The following is a 23,792-nucleotide window of genomic DNA, read 5'->3' on the forward strand; positions in this document are numbered from 1 at the left end:
CCTTCTTTTGGGTCTTGTCATTGCCGGCCTTACTGCTTGGATAATAGGGGATCCATATAAGGTCGAAAGCAAGACGCACCATAGACTGTCCTGTTCCTCAGGGGCACAGCTAGATCTTTATATACCTAACCATGGTCCATGAATGGGATATGGATAAGAATCCGTGGTTCGTAAATAAGAAGATATAGAACTCATAAGTTCATAGGGCGGACAAGAAAGAGTGGAAATCCTCCTAGAACAATAAGTAAATCAATCAGCATGGGGAGCGCTTAACTGAATCAGTCGGAAATGATCAAGGAATGAAGGCATGATCATTTGGAACCAGAAGAGCTTTCTAGGATGTTTGGATAACATAGGGGATCCTTCTCACCCCGCTTCCAAAGGGGAGACCGCCATCCTATGTCATCAGGCAGCTAGACCTAATCCCACTTATCTGGAACTCAAAGGCTCCTCGATTCGGGATCGTCAAGCGGTCACAGTCGGTCCCGCATTTACATTCGCTTCGGATAGAGTCCCTATCTTAGGCTTAGGGAGTGCCTACCCCTTGAGATAGATTAGATCTTCCATGATGGCACCTTTTACCTAGAAAGGCCTTTGATAGAGGAAAGAAGAGCACACTCTTATATACGATGCCAAGACCTCTTTCATCAAGCTCTAAGGGACGACTAGGCAGGCATTCTATAGCATAGCGATCTGTGTCCAAGACTAAGCCGACTATTTGGGGTTCGCCTCACGTCCGGCAGCATGTATAGCGTCGAAAGAGAGACCTTCTGTTGGTAGAACTTGACCACATCTCTATATATCTTACCACCAAGTCCCATAGTCTCTTTTCACTCCTACTCGAATTGCTTGCCTTAGCTTACTTTTAATGCTCGAACTACACTTTCCGGCTAATTGGCTTCAAGCTTAGGGGCTGAGGGTAATTGGCTTAAAGGGAAGAATTTAGCACTTCAAAGCAGTGAGCAAATTGGCTTAATTTAGCTACAATAAATAGGGATTACCGCTCAATAGCAAAGAAGTAAGCAGCTACTTCTTAAAGATCACCAGGGGAAGAAGAAATGGAAATGCAAAAATGACATTCTCTCCCCTTTGATATGTTTAATTTCTACGTTTTCTTTATTAAAGATGTTTTAATTTCACTGTTTTTTCTATGAAATTTCTTTGACTTTCACTTCGATTGGGTTAAACAGAGCATGGGTAGCTTTCTCTCTTTGAACGGTCAGTTTCATTCCTCTCGTTCTCACTCTGTAAGTTTTCATTCCCGAAGGATCAACTTCGTTCCAGCTTTCTTATTGAATTCCCTTGGATTATGATGGATTATGAAACAAGGCTTCGGGCGAGCATCTTTCTAAACCCCTTCTGCCCCACGAAATGGATCAAAGAACTGAAAACGAATAGCGACCCGCTGAAGCATTCTTTAATTTCAAACTTCAAAAATCTCTTAAATCAGAATGAATCCTATTCCGTTCTCCTGCTTGTTTACTCCTCGAAATATGATGTGATGCTCCTTCCTTTCAGTCGAGCTAGCGGCTTGATGCCCTATCCTAAAGGCCTAAGAAAAAGGCCAAACAAAGGCATCCTCTCTTTTAAAGTCTATATTCCGAGGGTCACTTCTCCTAGTCAGTATTGTTTAATTACTCGCTCGGGCTTCTTTCAAGGAAGCCCATCGCTCTCTTACAGATTGAATAGTCCCACTTGTTAAACACTTTAGCAAAAAGAAAGAAACCCCATAGTTCTCCATCAATCGATGGGCCTCACATGGCCTAAATTAGCCACTCGAACGCACATCATCCAAAAAACATGGTCGAAATGTTCTCATCCACCCGGTAGGAATAAGTGATCAATCTCTCCCCGTCCCTTCTGACTTTTCACGGCCTGCTTCTCCAGTCCAACCTACAGCTTGCTTAAGAGGCCTTGGGGTGGGAATATAGATAGGGTGGATTATATTTGCCTAGTTGAGCTCGGGTCCAACTCATGTTCCAGGTAGGAAAGCAGGTCCGAAGCGAAGCCCCGGCAGTGTCCGAGGCAAGGTGGGTTAGTTCCGGTCGGACACATAGGGAGGGCGGGATATAGAACGGCTCATTCGAACTAAACGCTGTAAGGTGTGAGCGAGCGCCACCCACCCTGTTGGACCTTTAGTTGTGTGCTCCCCCTGAACAAAGCGGACAATGAGAGTTTCCACCTGCACCACCTGCTCGTTAATCGAATGAAGCTGGACCGGAAAGAACCAATCCCTATTTTCTCCGCAGCCCACCCGAAACCGAACCACCTCTTTCTTTCCTGCCACTCTGTGCAGTTGGTGAACTATAATGTCTGAACCGAACCACCTTCCACTTAATCACGAGTTGGATTTACTTGACTATTATCGGGGGGGGCTCCACCAACTAATAAGTATGGGGTAGGTGGGAACAGAAAGAAATTTGTTCGCGAGCTTCGATCCTTAAAAGCCATTCCATGAACTGATGCACCCGCATCCCCTCCACAACGACAAGACCCTTCCGATTACCACGAGAAGAACCTCCAACATGCTCACTCTGGGCGTCGGTCTCCGTATCGAACATGGCCCCTGACTACATTCAACTTCAGTGTAGCGGCTCCCTTCCTGCAGCAGCTTCAAACGGAATATCTGCGTGCTAGCGCGCCCTTACGGATTCCCCCATCGGGGGGAGAGAGTGCGCTAGTTCAAAAAGTGCCCCTCTTGCTACTTTGGGCGTGTGCGAAGTGCGCTTTATAGCCCTATTGCTACAAGGGCAGCTGCAGAGGCTGCTACCTTGGGCGCTTATAACAATAGGGCAAGCGAGAAGCATGCCTATCAAGCGCCTTATAACAATAGGGCCTAATAGGGCAAGCTTCCAACCCCTATTGCTACTTTGGGCTTGTGCGCTAGTATGGCGTGTGCGCTCACACGATCCAACTTTTTGCCTTGGCTACCAAAAGTGAAAGACTACATATTTAGAGCTCAGTAGAGAAAGAGAGTCAGAAGAGCGCTGGAACAGGGTTTACTCCCGCCGCACTTTGACATGCCTACGCCACCGCCCAACTATGTCTCCTTTCCGATCCACATGCCGCTACTTTTCCCCTGTAAACCACCCTTAGCCAAGAAACACAAGTCCGTCCGTCCGTAGAAAGTCCACACCAAAATGTATGTATCCCTAGTCCCACAGTACTCCCGACTGCTGAACAGGCATTATTATCAAGATCTTTCTTGTCTGTTCTTGAGTGAGGAGGCGTTGACAGACCCTGAGTCTGAGTCTAGTTCGTCAAGCACGGCGGAGGAGGTACGGAGAGAAGGAGACGTCGAGATGGAAGAACGTGAAGCCGAGGAAGTTGTCGCATCGATGGAGGAAGAAGCCGGATCGGATCAACTAGCACCAAAGAAGTGCGGGAAGGAAAAAGTCCCATTCATCAACTGGGAGGAGATTGAGATTCCAGAAGCGCTGCAGGAAGAATACCAGATCCCTGCACATGAGATTGATATGTTCATCGAAGAGGAGGTTGAAGCCAGCATCCAAGAGGAGGATGTCATGATGGTGCACTACGGGTACGGGTCAGATCCCGCAAGTCTGATCCAACCCGTCTCACAGAGTAGAATGAATTGGGAGTCTTTCCCTTTAACCGTGGAGGCCGCCAGGGGCATAGCCGTGCCCTCGCCCTCCTCTGATCAGGTCCGTTGAGAGAGAGAACCGATACCCGAGTGAATAAAGGCCTTCACACCCGGGTGCCGTATTTTGCGAAGGCGTAGAATAGGAAAAGATTTTTTCTTTTTCAAAACCCCCTTGACTCATCAAAAGAATGACCTGCAGGATGAACCTGAAAATGGGCTTGAGCTCGAGTCCTACGATTTCAGCGTAGAGTTAGATCTTGAGCTCATGGGGATAGAAAGTGAAGAGACCCATGAAGAAGAACCGCAAAAAGATATTCTTGATCTCTTTTTGCGTCATGAAGGGATCGAGCACAGTAGCGAAGTTGCCGAGAAACTCAATCTCGGAACCACTACAGACCCCCATGAGGTCCAGATCGGAACTGCATTATCTCCAGAGCAGAGGCTCGCCATGATTACTCCAGAGCTACAAAGATGTTTTCGCTTGGTCATACCAAGACATGCCAGGCCTAGACACAGATCCGGTTGTTCATCGTCTACCGTTGTATCCGGATGCCAAGCCTGTTAAGCAGAAGCTCCGCCGAATGCGTCCGGAATGGTCAGAGAAAATCAAGGAAGAGATCATGTTGCAGTTTAACGCCGGATTCTTGGCCGTATCAACATACCCAGAATGGTTAGCAAACATTGTCCCTGTACCTTTGAAAGATGGGAAAGTCAGAATGTGCATAGATTTCCCTCAACAAGGCAAGCCCAAAGGACCATTTCCCGCTGCCGCACATCGATGTTCTCGTAGATCACACCGCAGGCCACGAGATGCTCTCTATTATGGATGATTTTTCGGGCTACAATCAGATCAAGATGGCAGAGGAGGACAGGGAAAAGACGGCGTTCATCACACCAGCTGGCACATTTTGCTACAAAGTCATGCCATTCGGACTAAGAGTGCCCCCCTCTCACGTCAGGCGCACACACCCAAGGTAGCAATAGGCGCTTCAAGCCCCAAGCCTACAATAGCAATAGGGCCATAAAGCGAACATGCCCGCGGGCACTCTAAGTCACAAGCTGCACCGGAGGAGGAGATTCAAGAAGAAAGTGATGATGAACCAAGAGCCCTGAGACTGCTTAATGCTATCAAGGGGCAGGCGGCAGAGAAGCCCACTCAAGCGAAGGGCTTAATGTACGTTGATGTGAGCATCAATGGTAAACCCACTCGTGCTATGGTGGATACGGGAGCGACTCACAATTTTCTCTCTGATCGGGAGGCAAAGCGGCTCGGGTTGAAGCTTGTCAAAGACTCGAGCAGGATGGATGAAAGCGGTGAATTCTGAGGCCCGCCCCATTGCTGGGTTGGCGAAAGGCGTGCCAATTAAAATCAGGTTTTTGGGTGCAGCTAATCTGATGGCGGTGCCACTGGATGATTTTCAAGTCATTCTTGGCTCCTCCACTCTGCTAAGGTTGTCCCTATGCCATATCTTGGCTCCTTTTGTATGCTTGGGGAAGATACCCCTTGCATGGTCCCGGTGGTGCGAAAGGATAAAGTAGAGACTGAATTTCTTTCGGCCCTCCAACTTGACAAGGGCTTGAAGAAAGGAGAACCTACCTACGTTGCGGCCCCTCGGATGGAGCCCCAACCCTTGACGGAGTCGCCTATCCCTAGTGAGATTGAAGGCGTTCTGAAAGAGTTCGCAGATGTCATGCCGCCGGCACTGCCGAAGACTCTGCCACCTCGAAGGGCAGTTGATCATAAAATTGAGTTGGAGCCGGGTGCCTCCGGCTCGTGCCCCTTACCGCATGGCCCCTCCGGAGTTGGCCGAACTCCGGAGGCAACTAGACGAGCTGCTAAAGGCAGGTTTCATACGGGCATCGAAGGCCCTTTCGGAGCCCCAGTCTTGTTCCTTCTGAAACATGATGGAAGCTTGCGGCTGTGCATTGACTATCGGGCGTTGAACAAGTTGACGGTTTTGAACTTTGATCCCATCCCTCAGATTGCGGATCTCTTTGATCAGTTGGGTGGTGCTCGTTTTCTGGTAATCCTGGCCCTCCGATCGGGTTACTATCAGGTGCGGATCGCCGAAGGAGATGAGGCGAAAACGACTTGTGTGACAAGGTAAGGTGCTTTTGAATTTGTGGTTATGCCCTTTGGGTTAACTAACGCCGCTGCCACCTTCTGTACCCTAATGAATGACTTGTTCCATGAGTACTTGGACAAGTTTGTTGTGGTGTATTTGGATGATATTGTTGTATACAGCAAGACCTTGGAGGAACATGTGCAACACCTCAAAGCTGTGTTCGAAGTGCTGCGAAAGAACCAGTTGTACGTGAAGAAGGAGAAATGTTCCTTTGCCCTGAAGGATATTCTTTTCCTGTGGCATTATCTCGGTGGGGGTAACATCCGCATGGACAAGGAGAAGGTCCGTGCCATCGTAGAGTGGCCTGTCCCGACCAAGGTGAGGGAGCTCCGCGCCTTCCTCGGCCTTGCCAATTACTACCGAAGATTCATTGCCCGATACTCGAGCCGTGCCGCACCGTTGACAGACCTGTTGAAGAAAGATAGGGCCGGTCAGAGGAGTGCCAGCAGGCCTTTGATGATCTTAAGAGGGCTCTGGTGGAAGGTCCTGTGTTGCGGCTACCGGACCACACCAAGCCATTTTAAGTGCAAACTGATGCCTCAGATTAGATTATGCCATTGGGGGTGTTCTGATGCAAGAGGGCCACGCAATTGCCTACGAAAATCGGAAGCTCAATGACGCCGAGAAGAGGTACACAGTACAGAAGAAGGAGATGACAGCCATTGTGCATTGCCTTACGCTAGCGCACAAGCCTTAGGGTAGGGCTGCTAGTGCCCCACCCGGCGGCTTGTGCGCTAGAAGCGGGCGTGTGCGATGCAGCCCCCTATGGCCCTCTCGCTACAAGGGCAGCAAGTGCCCCTAGTAGGCTTGTGCGCTAGGCTTGCTCACCTTTTTCAGCGATCAACCGGCGCCATCAAAATACAATTTCAATCTCTTTGATGGACGGAAAAATCCTATAGCTTAATTTGACTCCAATCTGTGCGTCTGAAGTGAAGAGTTACCTATAATTGACTCTGAAGCTCTCGCTAATAATGAAGAATTCGATGTTCAGGAGAGAGAAGAAAGCCTAGCTAACAAAGAAGTACTCGCGAAAGAGAGAATTTCTTAAGTCGACTTAGAAGAACCTGCGATCCACGGATTGACCGACAGAAGGATTGATAGAGCTCAAAAGTGAACTTATTAGTTATCGCGCTCGTTAGATTCTGAATCTGTAATCGACCTGGAAGCAGGCAGGTCACTAATAATGTACTACTTGGTTGGGACCCGATTTCACTTCACGTTCCAAGTGCATCCAGCAGGAATTGAACCTACGAATTTGCCAATTATGAGTTGGGCGCTTTAACCATTCAGCCATGGATGCTTAACAGAGAGAATCGTCAATCTCAGCGAGTGAACTAGGTTTTGGTATTCCTTCTCGAGCTTCTATTTCTTCCGTTAAGGGAGATTCGGGAAAAGATGGAATAGGAAGACGTGTTTCCAGAACGAACAAGATACGGGTTGAGAAGGGGGAGTTTGCAAAGTTGGACAAGATTGGAATGGGCATAGGAACATGTATTGATGTACCAGATCGGCTAATGCTCCCAGGTTGATGCGATGTATTCCACCAGTTGACTGGAGACTTGATTATTGGTATATCGATCGGTCCAGCACGGATTGAAATAGGAGCCGGTTCGACAGGAAGCTTTTGAAAACGCAGTGCACCCAGGTAAATAAGGAACGAGATGAATACGGAGGTTAAACGAGCATCCCACACCCGAAAGGTGCCCCACATAGGTCTTCCCCGAAACCCCCCAGTAACTAAGGTAAACAACGTAGAAAAAGCACCCATTTCTGTACCGGTTCCGGAAGAGCGAAGAAAAAGGGGATGTTTTGTTAATGGGAACAAGAAACTGTTTATAGCCGTTGCGATATAAACAAGTATACTCATCCGAGCCGCAGGAACATGTACATACGGAATACGAGAATTTCCACCTTGTTGAAGATCTGGTGGTGCTACCCGAAGACTTGAATGAATAGCCATCGCTGTTAAGAACAACCGAGATCCAATGAGAATTTGCGCGTAGCTTCTGGTCTTTGACATAAAGAAAGAAGGTTGTAATAACGAAACTGACATGTGAGAATTTGATCCTAGCTAGTTCCACAAGAAAGACATGGATGTATATTCAATACGCAATCAAAGGATTTCGCATGCTTACCATAATAGGAATTCCCCTTGCTTTGTTTTTGCTCCGCTCGTGCGTGGCACTCCTTGCTTGCGGAGCGGCATACCGGAAAAAGAAGGATTGACTTTCTATATGGTTGTCAGCCTGTCACCGGACTACGAAAAAGGAGTCGAAGCCTTTCTCTCTCGTCAGTTTGGCTTACTTAGCCTTCTCCCCCCTGACTATTTATATAATATTCCAATCTTCCATAATAGGGAAGGGATAGTTTCTTCCAATCCTCTATCATTGATAGATAGGGCTTCTCGCCCCCTGACGAGAGAGGTCAGATAGGGTGGAGAGAGCTGAGGCTCTCGCTTTTTCTTCTCGCTAACGATCGGCATTCTTTTCTTCCCCATTCCGGCATGATCAAAGAAGCTATGGCGGACCTGGTCCGCCGATTTGACCTTTTCAGACAAGACCTTCCTTCCCTCTTTCTTGCTTGTAGGTTGGCTATTTGTCAGCACAGGTTTGGCGCGTTCGGAAGCCAGAAGACGGAAGCCAAACGAGTCGGGTCGACAAGAGGTTCCATTAATCACTGGCCGTTTTGATCCTTTGGAGCAACTCGATGAATTTCCTAGATATCAAATGGAGATACCAATGACCATAGATGGAACAACCTAAGCCGAAGGGCGGGGGTCATCCCGCTGTTTCCTTTCCGCTATCTACATTGAGGGAACAAGCAACGGCTTTCGCGCTTGAGTTTGATTGCTAACATTGAATTTAGAAAAACATTGGGATGGCAATGAGACGCGTACACGGATCGAAGAATAGCGTATATGATAGTAGTCCCAACCGCGTTGACCCGCACCTCGCGTGACGGTTAGATGAGCACTCCGACAAAGCTGATAGCGGCAGGTAACGGCAGAGGATCTATACGGCATAGCGGTGACGGTTGTTGGTTCCGGTCGTGGTTAAGCTCAGAGTGTCACGGCTGTCGTCTTCGACTAGTTCCTTGGCTTACGACTCTCCGGTTAGAAAGACTTCCTCCTGACAGACTTTGTCCTTCGCTTCCAGCAAGAGCTTGGGCGGAGTAAAGTCAAGCCGCTAGCGCCTGAGGCGCCCTGACGCTTGAAGCGCTTCTCGCACTATTGCAACTTTGGGCGTGTGCGCTGCAGCAGTGCCCGCGGGCTCAACTCAAATAGGCCTCCTCTGTAGTAAAGGTGCTGAATAGCCCCCCTCTCACGTCAGGCTGGCTCGCTTCGCTTTGAGCGCTTCGCTCGCTGGCTTTCGCGCAGGCCCCCTACTCACTGCCTTAAGCGCTCACCTTTTTAGTCTGGGTGATGGTCCAAACTGGAATGCATTGAAAGGCCAACCGGAATCTATGACGGATGCAAAACTCAAAAGGACCGTATAAAGATAGGAGAATCCCTTTCGTTGGAAGGGAATGGAATCTCCGAAAGGAAGGAAAGAGTTCTTTATCCGAAGAACCGATGCTGTGTGGAAAGATGCAATTAGGAAACCGGAGGTTCATAGGGTGAAAGAGCTGACGGACCACGGGAAGCTCCTTGGCGAATGGATGGTAGAAAGGGGAAACGCTATGAGGGGATGGAAGCTCTCTGGTCCTCGCTCTGGCGTAAATGCATCCCACGAAGACGCCATTTTGAGATGGAGGAAGGCAGCGTGCAACGAGATTGAAGCAGGAGGCAAACCGAAGGCAGGAGATAGTTCTCCCATGCTGACCGCTTGAGTAGCCAAAGCAACAAAGAAGTAGTCAAAAAGGGAAGGGCACAACAAATCAAAGAAGAATCTGTTGAGCCTGTCATCCCGGAGGGCCAAGGCCCCGCCCCCCGAGTTCAATAGAACAAAGGTAATCGATAGGAACCATGCTCCCCAGGAAACAGACCAGGCATTGCTGGTGGAGGCAAGGGAGCGGACATCACCCGCCCGCCCTATTTCTTTTGTTAATTCAGGGAAGAAGCAACGGCCCTATTTGCCACACCAACCCTCGCCTAGCGCGCGTTGCGCTAACGCGCTTGAGTTTGATTGCTTGGTGCGCCGATTGAGCATCTGGTCTTTCGGTTCTCCTTTTTTCGCTTTGCTTTGCTTTCGGAGTAGGGGCCGGGGCTTAGCCCCCTACTATAGTATAAGGTCTTGTTGGTCATCGGGCAAGACCTACATGTCCAGCCTTATGATGATTGACCAGCAGGAAGAACTGGTTGGTCCTCCGCCTGAGTCAGTTAAAGGTAAAGGATCTCTCTCTATATTCTTTCTTTCCTTTCCAACTAGTAGCTAGTAGCTCCGTCGTTGATCTCTCCTCTTCCCGGCCGGCTGTGACTCGTATGTCCAGACAACGACTCTCGATTCCTAACGAACCCATAGATGATTCTACCATTCGACCAGATCTTCTATATTGTATTATAATTATCCGGCCTCGAGTCAACTCTCCGATGCTTTCCTATCGAAAAGAATCAATTGCTCGTCCCCTACGGGGCGTAGCGTAGATAGGGGGCTGGGTCAACTCCCTAATCAATTACCGCCGGCCCCGGTTCTACGGATTAATCAGAGACTCCGAAGGGGTAGATCGGCTCCCGAAGCAGGTCGAGGTCTTTCATATTACCAATCAGCCCGCCCTTGAGCATCCGAGCTACCATTTCAGGACGCTCCCATATCCACGCAAGATAGATGATTCTTGCTCTGGCGATTAAGCCGGCCGAGCAACGCAAACCGGGCCAGGCCCCAGTAGAGAGTCACCTTTCCTTTCCCTCGTTTTGCAGATTGCATTTAAGCTTTTCCGGCACTCTTTTTTAGGTGTAGCCAAGGCTAACAACTAGTGAGATCTAAATCTTGGCCAAAAGAAATGGATGTATGTCTTCGTCTTCCACCCAGCCATGATGCATGACAGGAGAGAGCGAGCACAAGAAAGAAGAAAGGGAAAACCCAGCCGGATAAGCGGAAGAATGAGTTTCATATCATATAAAGAAGAAAAGTGACGCTTCTTTCCCCCTCTTTCCCGTGGCGGCCCGTTAGTCGGCTGATTCCCGACCTCGCGTTGGCAGTGAGTGTTCGTGGGTCCCGAAATGACTGATCTTCGATATCCCTGATTAGAGACTTGGCGAGCGTGGCTCGGTCTCATGCACATCACGTCTCTCAACCTCTCTCTCGAATAGGCGGCGGAGATCCCCTTCTTAGCACTAAGGTCAGGCTAAGGCGTAGTCCCATCTGCCTAGTCACGAATTTTTGTGATGATCTGAAGCGCCTGCGCTGTACTGGCCGGACCATGTTGTATTTCAGCGGCTGCCCGCTCGCCTCCCCTTCCCCTGCCCGGACACAGAAGACCTTTTTCATTAGACTGCCATTTCTTCTCCTTTTGTTCCACTTCTTCCATCCCGCTCTATGCCTTATGTCAAATATTCGATCATCATCTCAGTCCAAAGGTAGATCACTAATGAATATAATAGAAATTTGATGAATAGGAATCAGACATAGATTTCGTGCCTGGTTCATTTGATTGGTCCGGGCTGAAATGACTGACATTGAACCTCCAAACTGAACTTCACGCTGGAAATTCAGGAAAGTTCAATCGATCTTAGGTGAAGCAGGGACTCGATCGGGGGAGATGGAAATCCCGTATTACATGTCCGACAAGTCGCACTAGACACTCCTCCTCTCCGGGACCAGGCCCACGATCAGGCAGGAAATTTGCTGCTTTTTTGGAGCCGCTATATCCCGCACTAACTGCCACTTCTTTAGCACGGCACTTGTCCGCTAACAAGCACTAAGATCCGGCTGGTGCACCAACCCGCCCCGCCGGTGCTAGCGCACCCTTATCTTCCATCATCTCCCGCAAGCTGCTGTGTCTCGCTTACAAAAGTGAACCTTCCCTTCCCGTCGTCCGGTGCCCTCGTGGTAGTACAAGAGGGAGGGCTGTGCTCAACATGGGATATCATCATAGAATGATTGATCAGGACCACCACTGCATTTGGTCCAAAACACTCAGGCGAAGCTCGTAGGTCAAAGAGTGAGGGAAGGGAGGAAGGACGTAGGTCCTCCCAAACGTGCCGAGGGCTTCGCCGCCCGGAGTGACGTACGTGCCGATCGCTAGTTCAGCCCCCGGGGAAGCATAGGAAAACGCTTGCTGCTGGAACGAAGGAAGGCGAAGCCGAAGTTACCAAGGAGAAACAATGACATGACCAAAGGTCCGTTTCCCCCAACCAGAAAAAGTTGGGCTTCAGCCCGAAGGCGAAGAAGGGTCCCGAAGGGACGATAGCAAGGACCGGAGGCGCATAGCAGGTCCGATCGGGTGTCGGACTGAATCATCCATAAATCGCAAACTATATTCTCTATTATATCCAGAAGCAAGGCCGGCAAAATCATAGAACGCGTGGCGTTGGAATTGTTTGAAGTGTCGATCGAAGCGGTGGAGATTTGAGGCATGATTTGGCAACCAAGTGAAAAAAGAAAGGCGAGACCCAGCAATCAAACTCAAGCGCGTTAGCGCAACGCGCGCTAGGCGAGGGTTGGTGTGGCAAATAGGGCCGTTGCTTCTTCCTCCAATTTCAGAAAAGCCTTTCAGAAAGGATACAGTCCTGATCAAATGGGGCAGGGCAAAAGCGTGCGTGAATGGTGGGCCCGCCCCTCCCTTCCATTCCATCAATGTGGCCCGAGGAAGAAAGCTCCTCCAAGCAAATTCGTGGTCCGATCAGACCACATCTCGCTTCCAACCCATTTATGTTACGCCATGCAAAGAGTCGAATTCGGGAGCTGCGAAGGGCCGATATTCCTTATTGTTAGTGTTAGATGGAGCACCTACCAACCACAGATTGGGCGTACAAGCGTTTCAACCTATTCATTCATCCATTCCTTCTGGTGGAAGGACGTGCCATTTGTTCACATCCAGAAGTTCGTAGGGGATCTAATGCGAACCTTGACGGAGATCGCTTCCTCCCTGTAAGCTCAAGCAGGAGCTCGTTCACTTCTCCTCGCCAGCAATCGCTTTTTTCTCGACCCTTACTCAATAGGGTAGGGCAATGATCGAGTCTGTAAATAGGTCCAGCTCTAAGGGAGCTGAAAAAGTCAAGCTAAGCGGGCACTGCAGCGCACACGCCGACTTCTAGCGCACAAGCCCACTTGCTGCCATGCGCACATGCCCCTCTCGCGCGTCAAGCTCTATTGCTACAGGGCTACGCACCTGACGCGCGCTTCAAGCCCCCAAGCTATAAGGCTAGCGCACAAGCCCAAAGTAGCAAGAGGCGCTTCTCGCCCCCCGCATGGCCACACCAACCCTCGCCTAAGGTAATCGCCTCACGGCACTCTTGCTATCAGGTATCAAGCCCCTGTACGCAATAGGGCCTTGGGGCTATTCAGCACCTCTTACTACAAGGGGCTGCAAGTGCCCTAAGTCTTGTGCGCTTTCTGGCTCGCTTCGCTTTTCTCGCTCGCTGGCTAACGCGCTAGCTTTGAGCGCTCACCTTTTGAAGCTCGCAGTCTACTAAAGGAGCCTTGAAAGCCCGCCCGGCCCGTATCTGAAATCTTAAGTAAAGTGAAGTCAAATCAATGAAGTGAACAGCCCAACCTCTTTGTTTGAAGCTTTGCCAGGAAGCTTCTACTTGCTTGTTGAAGCTTTGCTTCCCCTAATTCCAAAACACAACAATAGACTTGCAACTATTGGAAAAAGCTTCTCTTTGATAGCGGTCATAGGGGGGTTCAGAAAGGATCTGATCGTAGATAGAGACTCAAACCTGTGCGGGGGTAGGGGCGGATGTAGCCAAGTGGATCAAGGCAGTGGATTGTGAATCCACCACGCGCGGGTTCAATCCCCGTCGTTCGCCCATCAATAAATGGACCATTTGTTACGGAGACACAAGACAAACCTTTCCCAACTAGAAAGAATTTCTTCTGCAAGAGTCAATTCATCTCGAGGCTTTCAAACGCATCCAAGCAATTGGTATCCGATTGAAAGAAACCATAGATTCGCGTCTATCGTCCTTGCCGCGTTGACAAAGATTGATTCTATAGTCGGTTACCTTTGTTGGTCGGTTAAAAGTTGTTGACTTTTGAAGAAGAAAAAGTAGGTTCGGGGGTTGGTTCATTGATTAGTAAACCGACCGATCTCTGAGATTTACATTGACCAGCCCTTTCTATTTTTATTGAAACACAGGAATGTCGAATGTCAGCTGCGAAAGAAAAGTGAGTCACCTTCTTCTAAGCGGAGCTGGACGACACGGCATTCTCGTTCAAATATAGGCCGGCCATACTTGTGATGGTTCCCCTGGATCCAATATGACCACTTAGGTCTACGTTGCATTAATGCCTTTATTGCTATAGCTTAAAAAAAGCTTATATAACGTCATAGCAACTAGCTACATAGTACTATTACTAATATATATATATATAGTAGTCTTATAGGATAGGACGATATATATCTCTATATTAGTAATAGTACTCAATCAGGCTTGTGTAGCCTGTTTTAGCAAGCCTACACTGTTGTAAACCTAAACTGTGTAGAGCCTGTGTAGTATGCTTTATGGAAAGGGTTGAAAGGGTGTACGTTAGCCACGATATCAATACAATGTTCTTTCTGTTTTATGGTGGCTTCTTTAGTTTTGGCTTTCTAACGCATATTCTGTCGTACCGGCATGGCCCCACTGATTTGTTTTCGATCGGAGCATCAAGCAGCGCAACCCGGTTCTACGTCCCTTTTTGAGAATAATCACCAAACCCCCGACCCGACATTCATTAGTTGAGAAGGGGGCCTAATAACCATACGACAGACGGGTCGTAATACAACCTTTTTTTTTATTCAATATGAAAGACTGGGTTTTCAAGCCAGTGTAGGCTGGAGAGCCCCTCTGTAGTAAAGGTGCTCCGCCCCTTGTATACAGAGAGCCATAGGCGCCTCTTACTACAAGGTGCGCAGCACCTTGTAGCAAGAGAGCCATAGGCGCCTCTTACTACAAGGTGCGCAGCACCTTGTAGCAAGAGAGCCATAGGCGCCTCTTACTACAAGGTGCGCAGCCCCTTGTAGCAAGAGAGCCATAGGCGCCTCTTACTACAAGGGGCGTCAAGTGCCCCCCTCTCACGTCAGGCGCTTCAAGCCAAAGTAGCGCGCTTTATAGCACTCTTGCTATCAGGTGGAACTGTACGCGCGCTTCTCGCTTGCCCTATTGGGCCCTATTGTTATAAGGCGCTTGATAGGCACGCGTCAAGCGCCTTTACGCAAGAGGCGCTTAGGCGCTTGCCCTATTGGGCCCTATTGTTATAAGGCGCTTGATAGGCACGCTATAAAGCGCCTTTACGCAAGAGGGGAACTTTATTGAGGCGGACACTGCATCTGCTAGCCAACGAGCACTTAGAGTGCCCCCATTACGTAGGCTTGTGCGCTAGCTTTGCCCGCGGGCACTGCAGGGCTCAATCCAGGGTACGGCATATCCGGTTAATTCATAAACAGTCTTGATCAAACTGTTTCGACGAACTTGAAACAATATACAAAATTGTTCAAGTTCAAGGAGGACATCGAGATTCCCGTATCCGCATCTACAAGCGGTGCTTCTTCCACTATTGGATTCTCAGTTAAGAGAATGTCATCTGCCTTGTCATGAAAATGCTCTTGCACTATGGAATCCGACGGAGGGGGTTTTGGGGAGATAGTCTGGAGGTCACTCTCTAATGTATGCCTCGGGGTCAAGGGGCCTTGGTCATGCAGTAGCTTTTGTGCGCCAAATGGTTGTTATTGAAACCATTCCTTCCTTCCCCGAAGCATCTAAACATTGAATATTCAAACACAAGTTCCATTCAAATCTCGTACGAACAACTTTCAAGCTATTAGGCCCATAACAATTCCCTCTATGGTGAAGTCAGAGTTGAAGGAGACTTCTGGATGCTCATCCCCAGAATCCATACTTAGATATCTCATCAATATCTTGAAAGCTTCAGTTTTGAGATCTCACGCATGTCGCGTGCGAAGGCCATAACATTCATCTAAGTTTTAGAATGAATCATCACAATTCCCAGATGTCCGCTTCAACCCCCCAAAAATGCTTATCATTTCGATATGACAAAGCGACCAGGCCACAAGTTGGACTGTTCATGCACTAGGTGATCCATCAAGCATTTTGTGCCGGGGATTCCGAGTAAGCACATTTCTTTGGGAGCACTGGATGGCTACAACCACAAATGCCATTTCATCATGATTAGGAGGAGGAAACTCCATCATAAACTGGTTTGATCAACTCGTAATACATCTCCAAATCCAGTGTCACATAATAGATTCAGTCATGTCCATGCATAGTCCAACACCTTGTCTTTAGTTATTGGCTTCAAACCGATCCCACCATACTACTAAGTGGAACAACCTTGATGAAACCCGGTATTCCATGGCTCGGGGGTATCCCCCAATTTGTTAAACCCGATAGGGATCTTTCGTGTGCATCTGGTGGCCAATCCTCTTTCCCTCGTCAGATAGATTGATTCAATCATTCCTCCCTCCCCAACCTTTGTTCATGGAGTTCCGGTCTCATTCTGTCAATGGATGGAGCCAGACCAAGATTGAATGTATCTTAACGGATAACCCTTTGTAGCAAGCCCTATAGCTAAGGGAGCACTCTGGGTCCGCACCAGATTATAGTACCGAAAGATCAAACTAAACTTATGAAATGGAATTTCTCTATTTGCTTAGTTTTTTCGATTAGGTCGTAAGCAACAAGCTGGTGGAGCGTACGGGCATCCATGGTGTACTCGGGTTTAGCGCTACAGAGTCAGACCACTCGCAATAGTCAACAATCGATGCAAGCCAATGCTTAAGCAAAAAAGACTTGACTAAAGCAGAACAGTACTCATAGACATCGAAACCATCACTACGCAATTTCTTTCTTAAATTAGAGTCTGGTTTCAGACGGTCGAGGAGCAGACCTCTGACCATCCCCTCATGATAGCAGGTTAGATTAAGACCCTCAGGCCAACCCAACCAAACCATAAAAGGGAGAGGTCTAATACCGCTAGGTGAGTAAGCAATTTGTTGATGGCGTTTCCAATGCCGTGAGAAGTCACTATTAACCTTCTCAGGTCCAGTCCAGCGCAATACGTACGAAAACCAGCGCCGCGCAGTCAAAGTGCGCAAGCAATTTAGATTTGACATCAACGGCATCAAACCAACCGATTAGTTGGCCGCTCTTACCATCTTCACGTTGACAGGACAAATATCCTTAGACGCCCGATGGATTAGGAAACGTTTAGCAAATTCAAGGCAACCAGATCTCGAGACTAATGATTTAGCTAAGGAAATCTGAACCCCAATCTCTTGCATGAATGAGCGATGATGCTCCGCCACCCGCTCATCCCCGATGACCATAACCAAGAAGAGCATAGCGCTTAAACACACGCCCAGGGATGACCTTTTCGGCACAAATCCCAACCACTAAATGGTGGATTATCACAACCGCAAAGAAAACATCAAAAAACTGAATTAATGATCGAATGTCCGGGATCATCCGAAGGATCGACATACACCAATCATGCGCAGGTCGTAACGCCGCCTGTTTGACAGCGTTTGGAATCGCAAAGATTCTAAGCTTTCAAGCACCCTCATTCTTCAGACCCAACCTACCTAATGTGCCTAAGCGATCGCATTGAATCGCGCCAGCCTTTCGGAATGAAAAATCTCATTTTCCTATGTTGCATAAGCAACAACTAAATAGGGTTATCTATATCTAGGCATAGTTTACAACCCATTCCATAATTGAGCTCATTATCCCGGGAAAATGCTCCCATAAAGAAAGGAATTGTACAGTACGAAATCACAAAAAAACAGACTAATTGTAAAAAAAAGATGTGGACCCCCCAAATTGTCCCTTTTGGGCAGGGATAGATAGGAAATATTGGAATCCGATTGGATTTCAGTCCAATGTAGTAAGTATACCATTAGTAAGTTCTCTTCCTCCTCTTACTATTTTATCGAAGTTGAGGAATCAAAGAATTTATCCTACAGATTCTGATCTAACTCGAGGAGTTTTGATTTTCTTATGATCCACAGAGGAAAAAGAAGAAAATAATCATGGAATGATGAAAATAGAATAACCAGCCCATCCATTTTGCGCGAATAGCGCGTATACACAAACACAAACAATACAATCGAAATATCAAAATCATAGGGCGGCTCATGAATTTATTTGTAATAGATCTATGGGGTAGCTCATGAGAAGAGTTGTTGTTGAGAAAGATGAAACTAGAAAGGCATTTTGAAATTCCTACGGAACTCTAAATATAACCATAGTCTAAAATACTATAGAGTTAGTGGACTCGGCCCAGAATACGATTAATCCGGTATAAATATCCGAATAAGATGGAGAGGATCGTCGTCTTGACAAACATGAATAGATAGTTTATTTAATATTAAGTTAATATTCAATAAAGAAAATGTGTTTGTTTTTTTATCCTATCCCTCGAGCCTCGAAGGAAGATCTTTCTTTGACGAAAGGTTTTCGATTTATAATCGATCGGTCGTACCTTTATTGCAATAATACAATTCAATAATATGAATGACTCGCTATTCACTGGGTTTCCGGGCAATAATCCTAAGATTATGTAGGAAAGGTGGCCGAGTGGTTCAAGGCGTAGCACTGGAACTGCTATGTAGGCTTTTGTTTACCGAGGGTTCGAATCCCTCTCTTTCCGTACCTTCACCTACACCTAATTCACCAACGTTACCAACCGCAATGTATCAAATAACAATGGATACCATTATTCCAACAGTAGGGCCTTTCTTTTCTAGGGACCCAATTACTGTGGTACAGAAAATCTCGGAAAGGGTGGACAAGGAATGAGAATCTCACCGCGGATCCATTTGCGATACTACAATGGGGGAAAATCCGGATTTAATCCCTTAGCTTAGTTCTATTTACTTTGTTTGGCGAAACAGGGTGGACAAAATTGTCCAAAGCTTTGTTATTTTAATAAAGTTCAAGTCTGACGGGAATAATATTCCACGACTAGTAATTCATTGATTTTTAAGCCGATCCATTTACTATCTATTATTTGATTTACTATTCCTTTATATTGGAATGAGTCAAGAGTCAAATGTTTTGGCAATTCAATTCCTCGCGGGGGGATGAATCCACATAATTTTGAATCAGAGCTCTGGATCTTTGTTCATCCCTCGTAGTAATAATATAATATCTCGGGGTTTACAGCGAAAACTTGGGATATATACTATACGACCATTAACTAAAATATGTCTATGGTTAACTAATTGTCTAGCTCCAGGAATGGTCGAAGCCATACCCAATCGAAAAAGGATGTTATCCAAACGCATCTCAAGTAGTTGTAGTCAAACCTGACCTGTTGACCCTTTGGCTTTTCCAGCGATACGAACATATCTAAGTAATTGCCGCTCTGTCAGACCATAATGAAAACGAAATTATGCTTTTTCTTCTAGACGAATAAGGAGATCTTTTCCCGGAACGCGGTTGGTTTCTAAGATCACTTCCGGATCTAGGTCTTTTACTAGTGAGTCCCGGTAAAGCCCCCAGACGGCGTCTTTTTTTGAAACGAGGCCCTCGGTAACGAGACATAAAGACTCCTTATTTTAATGAAATTGGATTTCACAGAATAAAGAAATTCAGACTGAACTAAACGATAAACGAAGCTAAACCCGCTGAAGTACTATAAAGAAGAATGAGATGAATTGTATCAATAACCGGATTTGATTATATAGTATATAGAAAGCTATAAAGCGTTTTCTCTAGTGCGTAAAGGTGCGTAGCCCAAAGTCGCAATAGAGCTTGAAGCACCTATTGCTATAAGGGGCGTGTGCGCTTAGCCCCAAGGCTATAGGGGGCACTGCGCTCAAGCCAACGAGCACTTGCTGTGCCCGTGGGCTTGTGCGCTAGAGAGCGGGCGTGTGCGAAGCCCGCGGACACAGCAAGTGCCCGCTGGCTTTGAGCGAGCGCATCCGCGCTCCGCTCACTAGGGCTTGCAGGATCTGCCTTTCCGAGAAGGATAGGAGACTCAAGAACCCGCCTTCCACTCCTGCAGCAAGCAACCTGTCTTTCCAACCCCGCCTTGCCCCGTCCACCCGAGAACCAGCCTTTAAAGTACAGAATCAAAGTTCGACCTGGTTCTGTTCTTTCGAACAAGATATTTCAAAACCTGTCCCAGTGAGAGATTAAAAAACCCCGTTTATTCTTTTGACTGAAGAATAGAGCCCTCTTCTGTTGACTTCCTCCTCCCGCTCCGGATCAACTCAATCAACAGACCCAGTCACCCTACCAGAATCAAAATGTTTGAATGTTCGATCTTCCATAGAAGTTGTTCGGTCGGCAGCGATTTGTGGGGTGGAAACCTAAAAACCTAATGTATGTCAGCTGAATGAACTGCCTCCGAACACCGATCAATCATGAGATCTCCGACTGCCGAAAGGTTTATGAACCCTCATGAAAAGAACTAAGGGATGGAGGAGTTTCCGGTAAAGAAAGATGAACCCTACCCGAGTGAGAATCCTGCCTTATTGGAAGTTCGACCTGATCCTTCGAGAGTGAGCTACCTATCTTTTGATAGCCGCGAGGTTTGAGGTATGGGTAGGACTTGAGTCGAATCCCCGGGTAGAAAAGGAGGGAATTGATTGAATGCGACTGCCTTGAAGGAAAGATTGATTTGAGGGAATAGGGGCATGAAGGAACCGAAGGTTAGGCTAGTCCAGTAAATATATATTTCTTTATTTATTATAGAAAGATTCTATAGATGTCCAATCTCTAGTGGTGGTGGGACCAACCAAGATGTATGTCGTCCGACCCGACCTCAGACTGTTTCTTCCCGACCTATTTGACTCTCTGGCCGCAGTTATTTAGGTGGTATCCCGAGATTGAAGAGATCGAATTCCTCCCGGGAACACACGAAACAAAGATATGAACTGGGTAAATGGAAATGGAAAAGAGATGTTTCCAATTTCTCAAAATCTGAAGCTTTTTCTACATCCATATGATCTACTAAAGATGATCGGTATTGCCCATATAATGAAAGCAGATCTTGGTCCATGGAGTCCCAATTTGGTAGGAACTCCAACCTGTCCGATGCTTCTTCGGCCAAATACGATATACAAGTGGGACCTGCACTATGAGCAAGCTGTGCGAAAAACCGCTTCTTTTTTCCGGTTCCGCAACTTGGCCGAAATGGGGTTCTACCGGTTTTCCATGGATTTTTGAGTTTTCGCCATTGGTTACTGGTCGAGCCACTGGAATGGAATAAGATAGGAATCTCTGGAGATCTTTCCTCTCCGCTTACTCGTAACAAGGTTTCCCTCTGTAGAAGACTTCTTCCGAATGGCATAATTGTCTGATTTTTTCCTTGATCTTCAAAGAAGACTGACTCCTCCTACTCCTCCTTCTCCTCCAAGATCGTCGTTGGTCCTTCTTTCACACATCCTATGCGGGCCTCCGCTGGATTCCTCCTTATCAATGAATGAAGGGGGGAGTATTTAGAGCTTTCTATATGAAGATTCAAAAAGGAAAAGGAAAGAAAGAGAAAATGAAATGTAAATTCATGTTTCTAAATAGAATGAATTTCTTCAATTTAGAAATGTAATTCATTTATGAAAGAAAGAATGAAATGCAAATGAATGAATCAATGATAATGAATTGAAGAAATTCTAATGAAAGAAAGAAGACTATTTGGACATCCTTGTAAATGAATGTTGAATTTCTTGAGCTTAGAAAAGAATTCAATGTAATTCATTGTCATTTCATTCTTTCTTTCATTTTCTCTTACTGAATAATCTGATTATTCTGAATGAGGAAGAGCTCTTAATGTGGTATCACTTTACCGCCATCTGAAATGCGCGAAACTTCGATTGGTGGAAGCCAGTCCATGAAGATTCTCCCTTTTCTTACGTGCAATTCCCCTCTTTCGGTAAGCATCCAGTATCTCAGCAAATAAACATTTCTCTAAGCTTATCCTGTAGCTTATACGTCGTTTGAAAGCTGCTCCAAGGATCCAACGAATAGCTAAGGTTTGTTGACGATCCCTGGCTACAATCCCAGGGACATCATAAATAGTACCTGCGACTCCTACTTTTTCCACTTCGCATATGGGCTTTATATTCTCTACGGCGTCAACCATAAGTTTGATTACATCGCGTTCAGTTCGAGCTGGGCGATGAAAAGTTTGATAAACAATAGCACGAACTCTCGTTTTTTTACCATCGATCATGCGAAAGTTGACCAACTTCTTGATCAATTGTTTTTGCTCACCATCCAAGCCCCCCATATAGCTGAGAATTTCCGAGCAATTGGAAGCCGCTTTCGATGACGAGGCCGAGAAATTGATATTACGCGATCGTGACTGTCCATCTTTATCAGCCAACTCCCCTCTTTCCTTCCATAACTGATCATAGTACGAATGGATGACTGACCCCCGTCTTGGGCTGCAGTAAGTAGATCGAGAGGTCGTTCCGCCCCTCGACGAACCGAGAGTCCGGCCTTCTTCAGTCCGGGACTGTCAATAACAACTCCATCAGCAAAAGAAAAAATCTAATTTGTTATTTAAATTCTTTTCTTATTATTATATAATTTAAATTAATATTAATATTTATTGATTCCAGCCTTGCAAACCGAATTCATGACTCAACTCAAGGCTTTCGGCCCTCCTACACCTTTCTTTCAGTAGCTTGAAGGGCAACTATAGAAGCGAAGCTCTCAGTGTTTGTTCATAACAAAAAAGTGGAAGGGCCACTATTTTGCTATTAGTGGGCTTGTTTGTTCAACTACTATTGATATTGAATTGAATGATATACTGAAGGTCGCCCTACTGAAGTACCAAAGGTGCGCGGAGCGAACTCGCACCACTTTCTGCGTGTTGCTTTAGAGACTACGACGAGTTCAGTCGTTAAGCGTCACGAGTCTAAGAGCAGCTCAGTCAAGCTTCCTTGTTCCTTAGCCTAGTCTATATCCACAGCTCCGCTTCCTCGTCCCTTAGTCTCGCTATGCTCAACGTGCCTATCTTACCCCGTTCGTAGAACGAAGGAAGCTACGGTCGGGAAGCATCCTTGGCGGGAGGAAAGCTCTTCAATGGTCTAATTGTCGGTATATAATTCTAGTTTCGAGGACGGGCCCTCGAGTGAGTGCTTTCCCGCGATAGATAAATAGATAGAGTGGGTTTACCTTGCTTTTCTAATATAAGATTGGGTTGGTCCAATCCTGTCCTGCTCCTTACAAAAGAAAGGAAAATGCCAAAGAGAGCCTTCAACACTCTACTAAGCTCTGTCTATTGAAAGAATCTCCTAAAAAGTCCTTCCTTGCGTTGTCACTTTAGTAACCCGCCCTGCTCTTCGACTTGACGTAGCGCCCAGCCGTACCACCTAGCTCGACAGCAGATGATGCAGATGGAAAGTCACTGGTGGACCAACCACTTCAGTCGTGGAGAATGAATAACCGGATGGCCCGAAAGGCTTATCCGGGGTGGTTGAAATCAAAAGATGAACTTTCAGTAACGGGAGAGGGTCGAACGGGCTAAACCAATCCATCATGAATTGTCTTTTCGAGTCGTCAAGTGATGAAAGAACTTTTTCCCAAGGAATAAAGAAAAGCCATAGCTATTGGAGGACCTCGCAAGCCTCTCTTTCTGGAATCAATCATTCCCGTACGTCTCGTCCCTTTCGCGGATGGATTACTTGGATTCCAGGTCAAGCTTCGAGGGCTTCCAACTCCTCTGATTGTGTAACGGCTGTAGACAGTTTCGCGAGGAAGGTAACGATGGCGGGTGGCCAGGTAGAGGTAACAAGGTACGGTGAAGTAGAGTTGGTCCATCAACTAAAGCTCGTTGTTCGTTCGATCAAGTAAGAACCGAGGCCACACCAACCCTTTCTTTCCACTAGTGTCGATCTAGGAGATTATTAAGATAAGCGAATTAGAGGCCCGTGAGGATAGGAGACAGTGAATGATCTACTCTTTTGAGAAGGAAAGGAAGCGAAGAAAACTACAGGGCGCCCCAGCTAGC

General features: G+C 47.0%; 2 non-coding genes across 2 annotated transcripts; one reads left to right on the plus strand and one right to left on the minus strand.

Moving 5' to 3' along the window:
* Positions 1 to 6,956: 6,956 nt before the first annotated feature.
* TRNAM-CAU (transfer RNA methionine (anticodon CAU)) lies at positions 6,957 to 7,030 on the minus strand. The gene has a single exon. It is a non-coding gene; the product is annotated as a tRNA-Met (tRNA).
* Positions 7,031 to 18,392: 11,362 nt separating this feature from the next.
* Positions 18,393 to 18,479, plus strand: TRNAS-GGA (transfer RNA serine (anticodon GGA)). The gene has a single exon. It is a non-coding gene; the product is annotated as a tRNA-Ser (tRNA).
* The last annotated feature ends 5,313 nt before the right edge of the window (positions 18,480 to 23,792 follow it).

The sequence above is a fragment of the Aristolochia californica genome, unplaced genomic scaffold (assembly GCF_029961685.1).
Source record: "Aristolochia californica isolate CCGP_79_NKW_82.1479 unplaced genomic scaffold, dmAriCali1.0.hap1 SCAF_92, whole genome shotgun sequence".
NCBI lineage: Eukaryota > Viridiplantae > Streptophyta > Magnoliopsida > Piperales > Aristolochiaceae > Aristolochia > Aristolochia californica.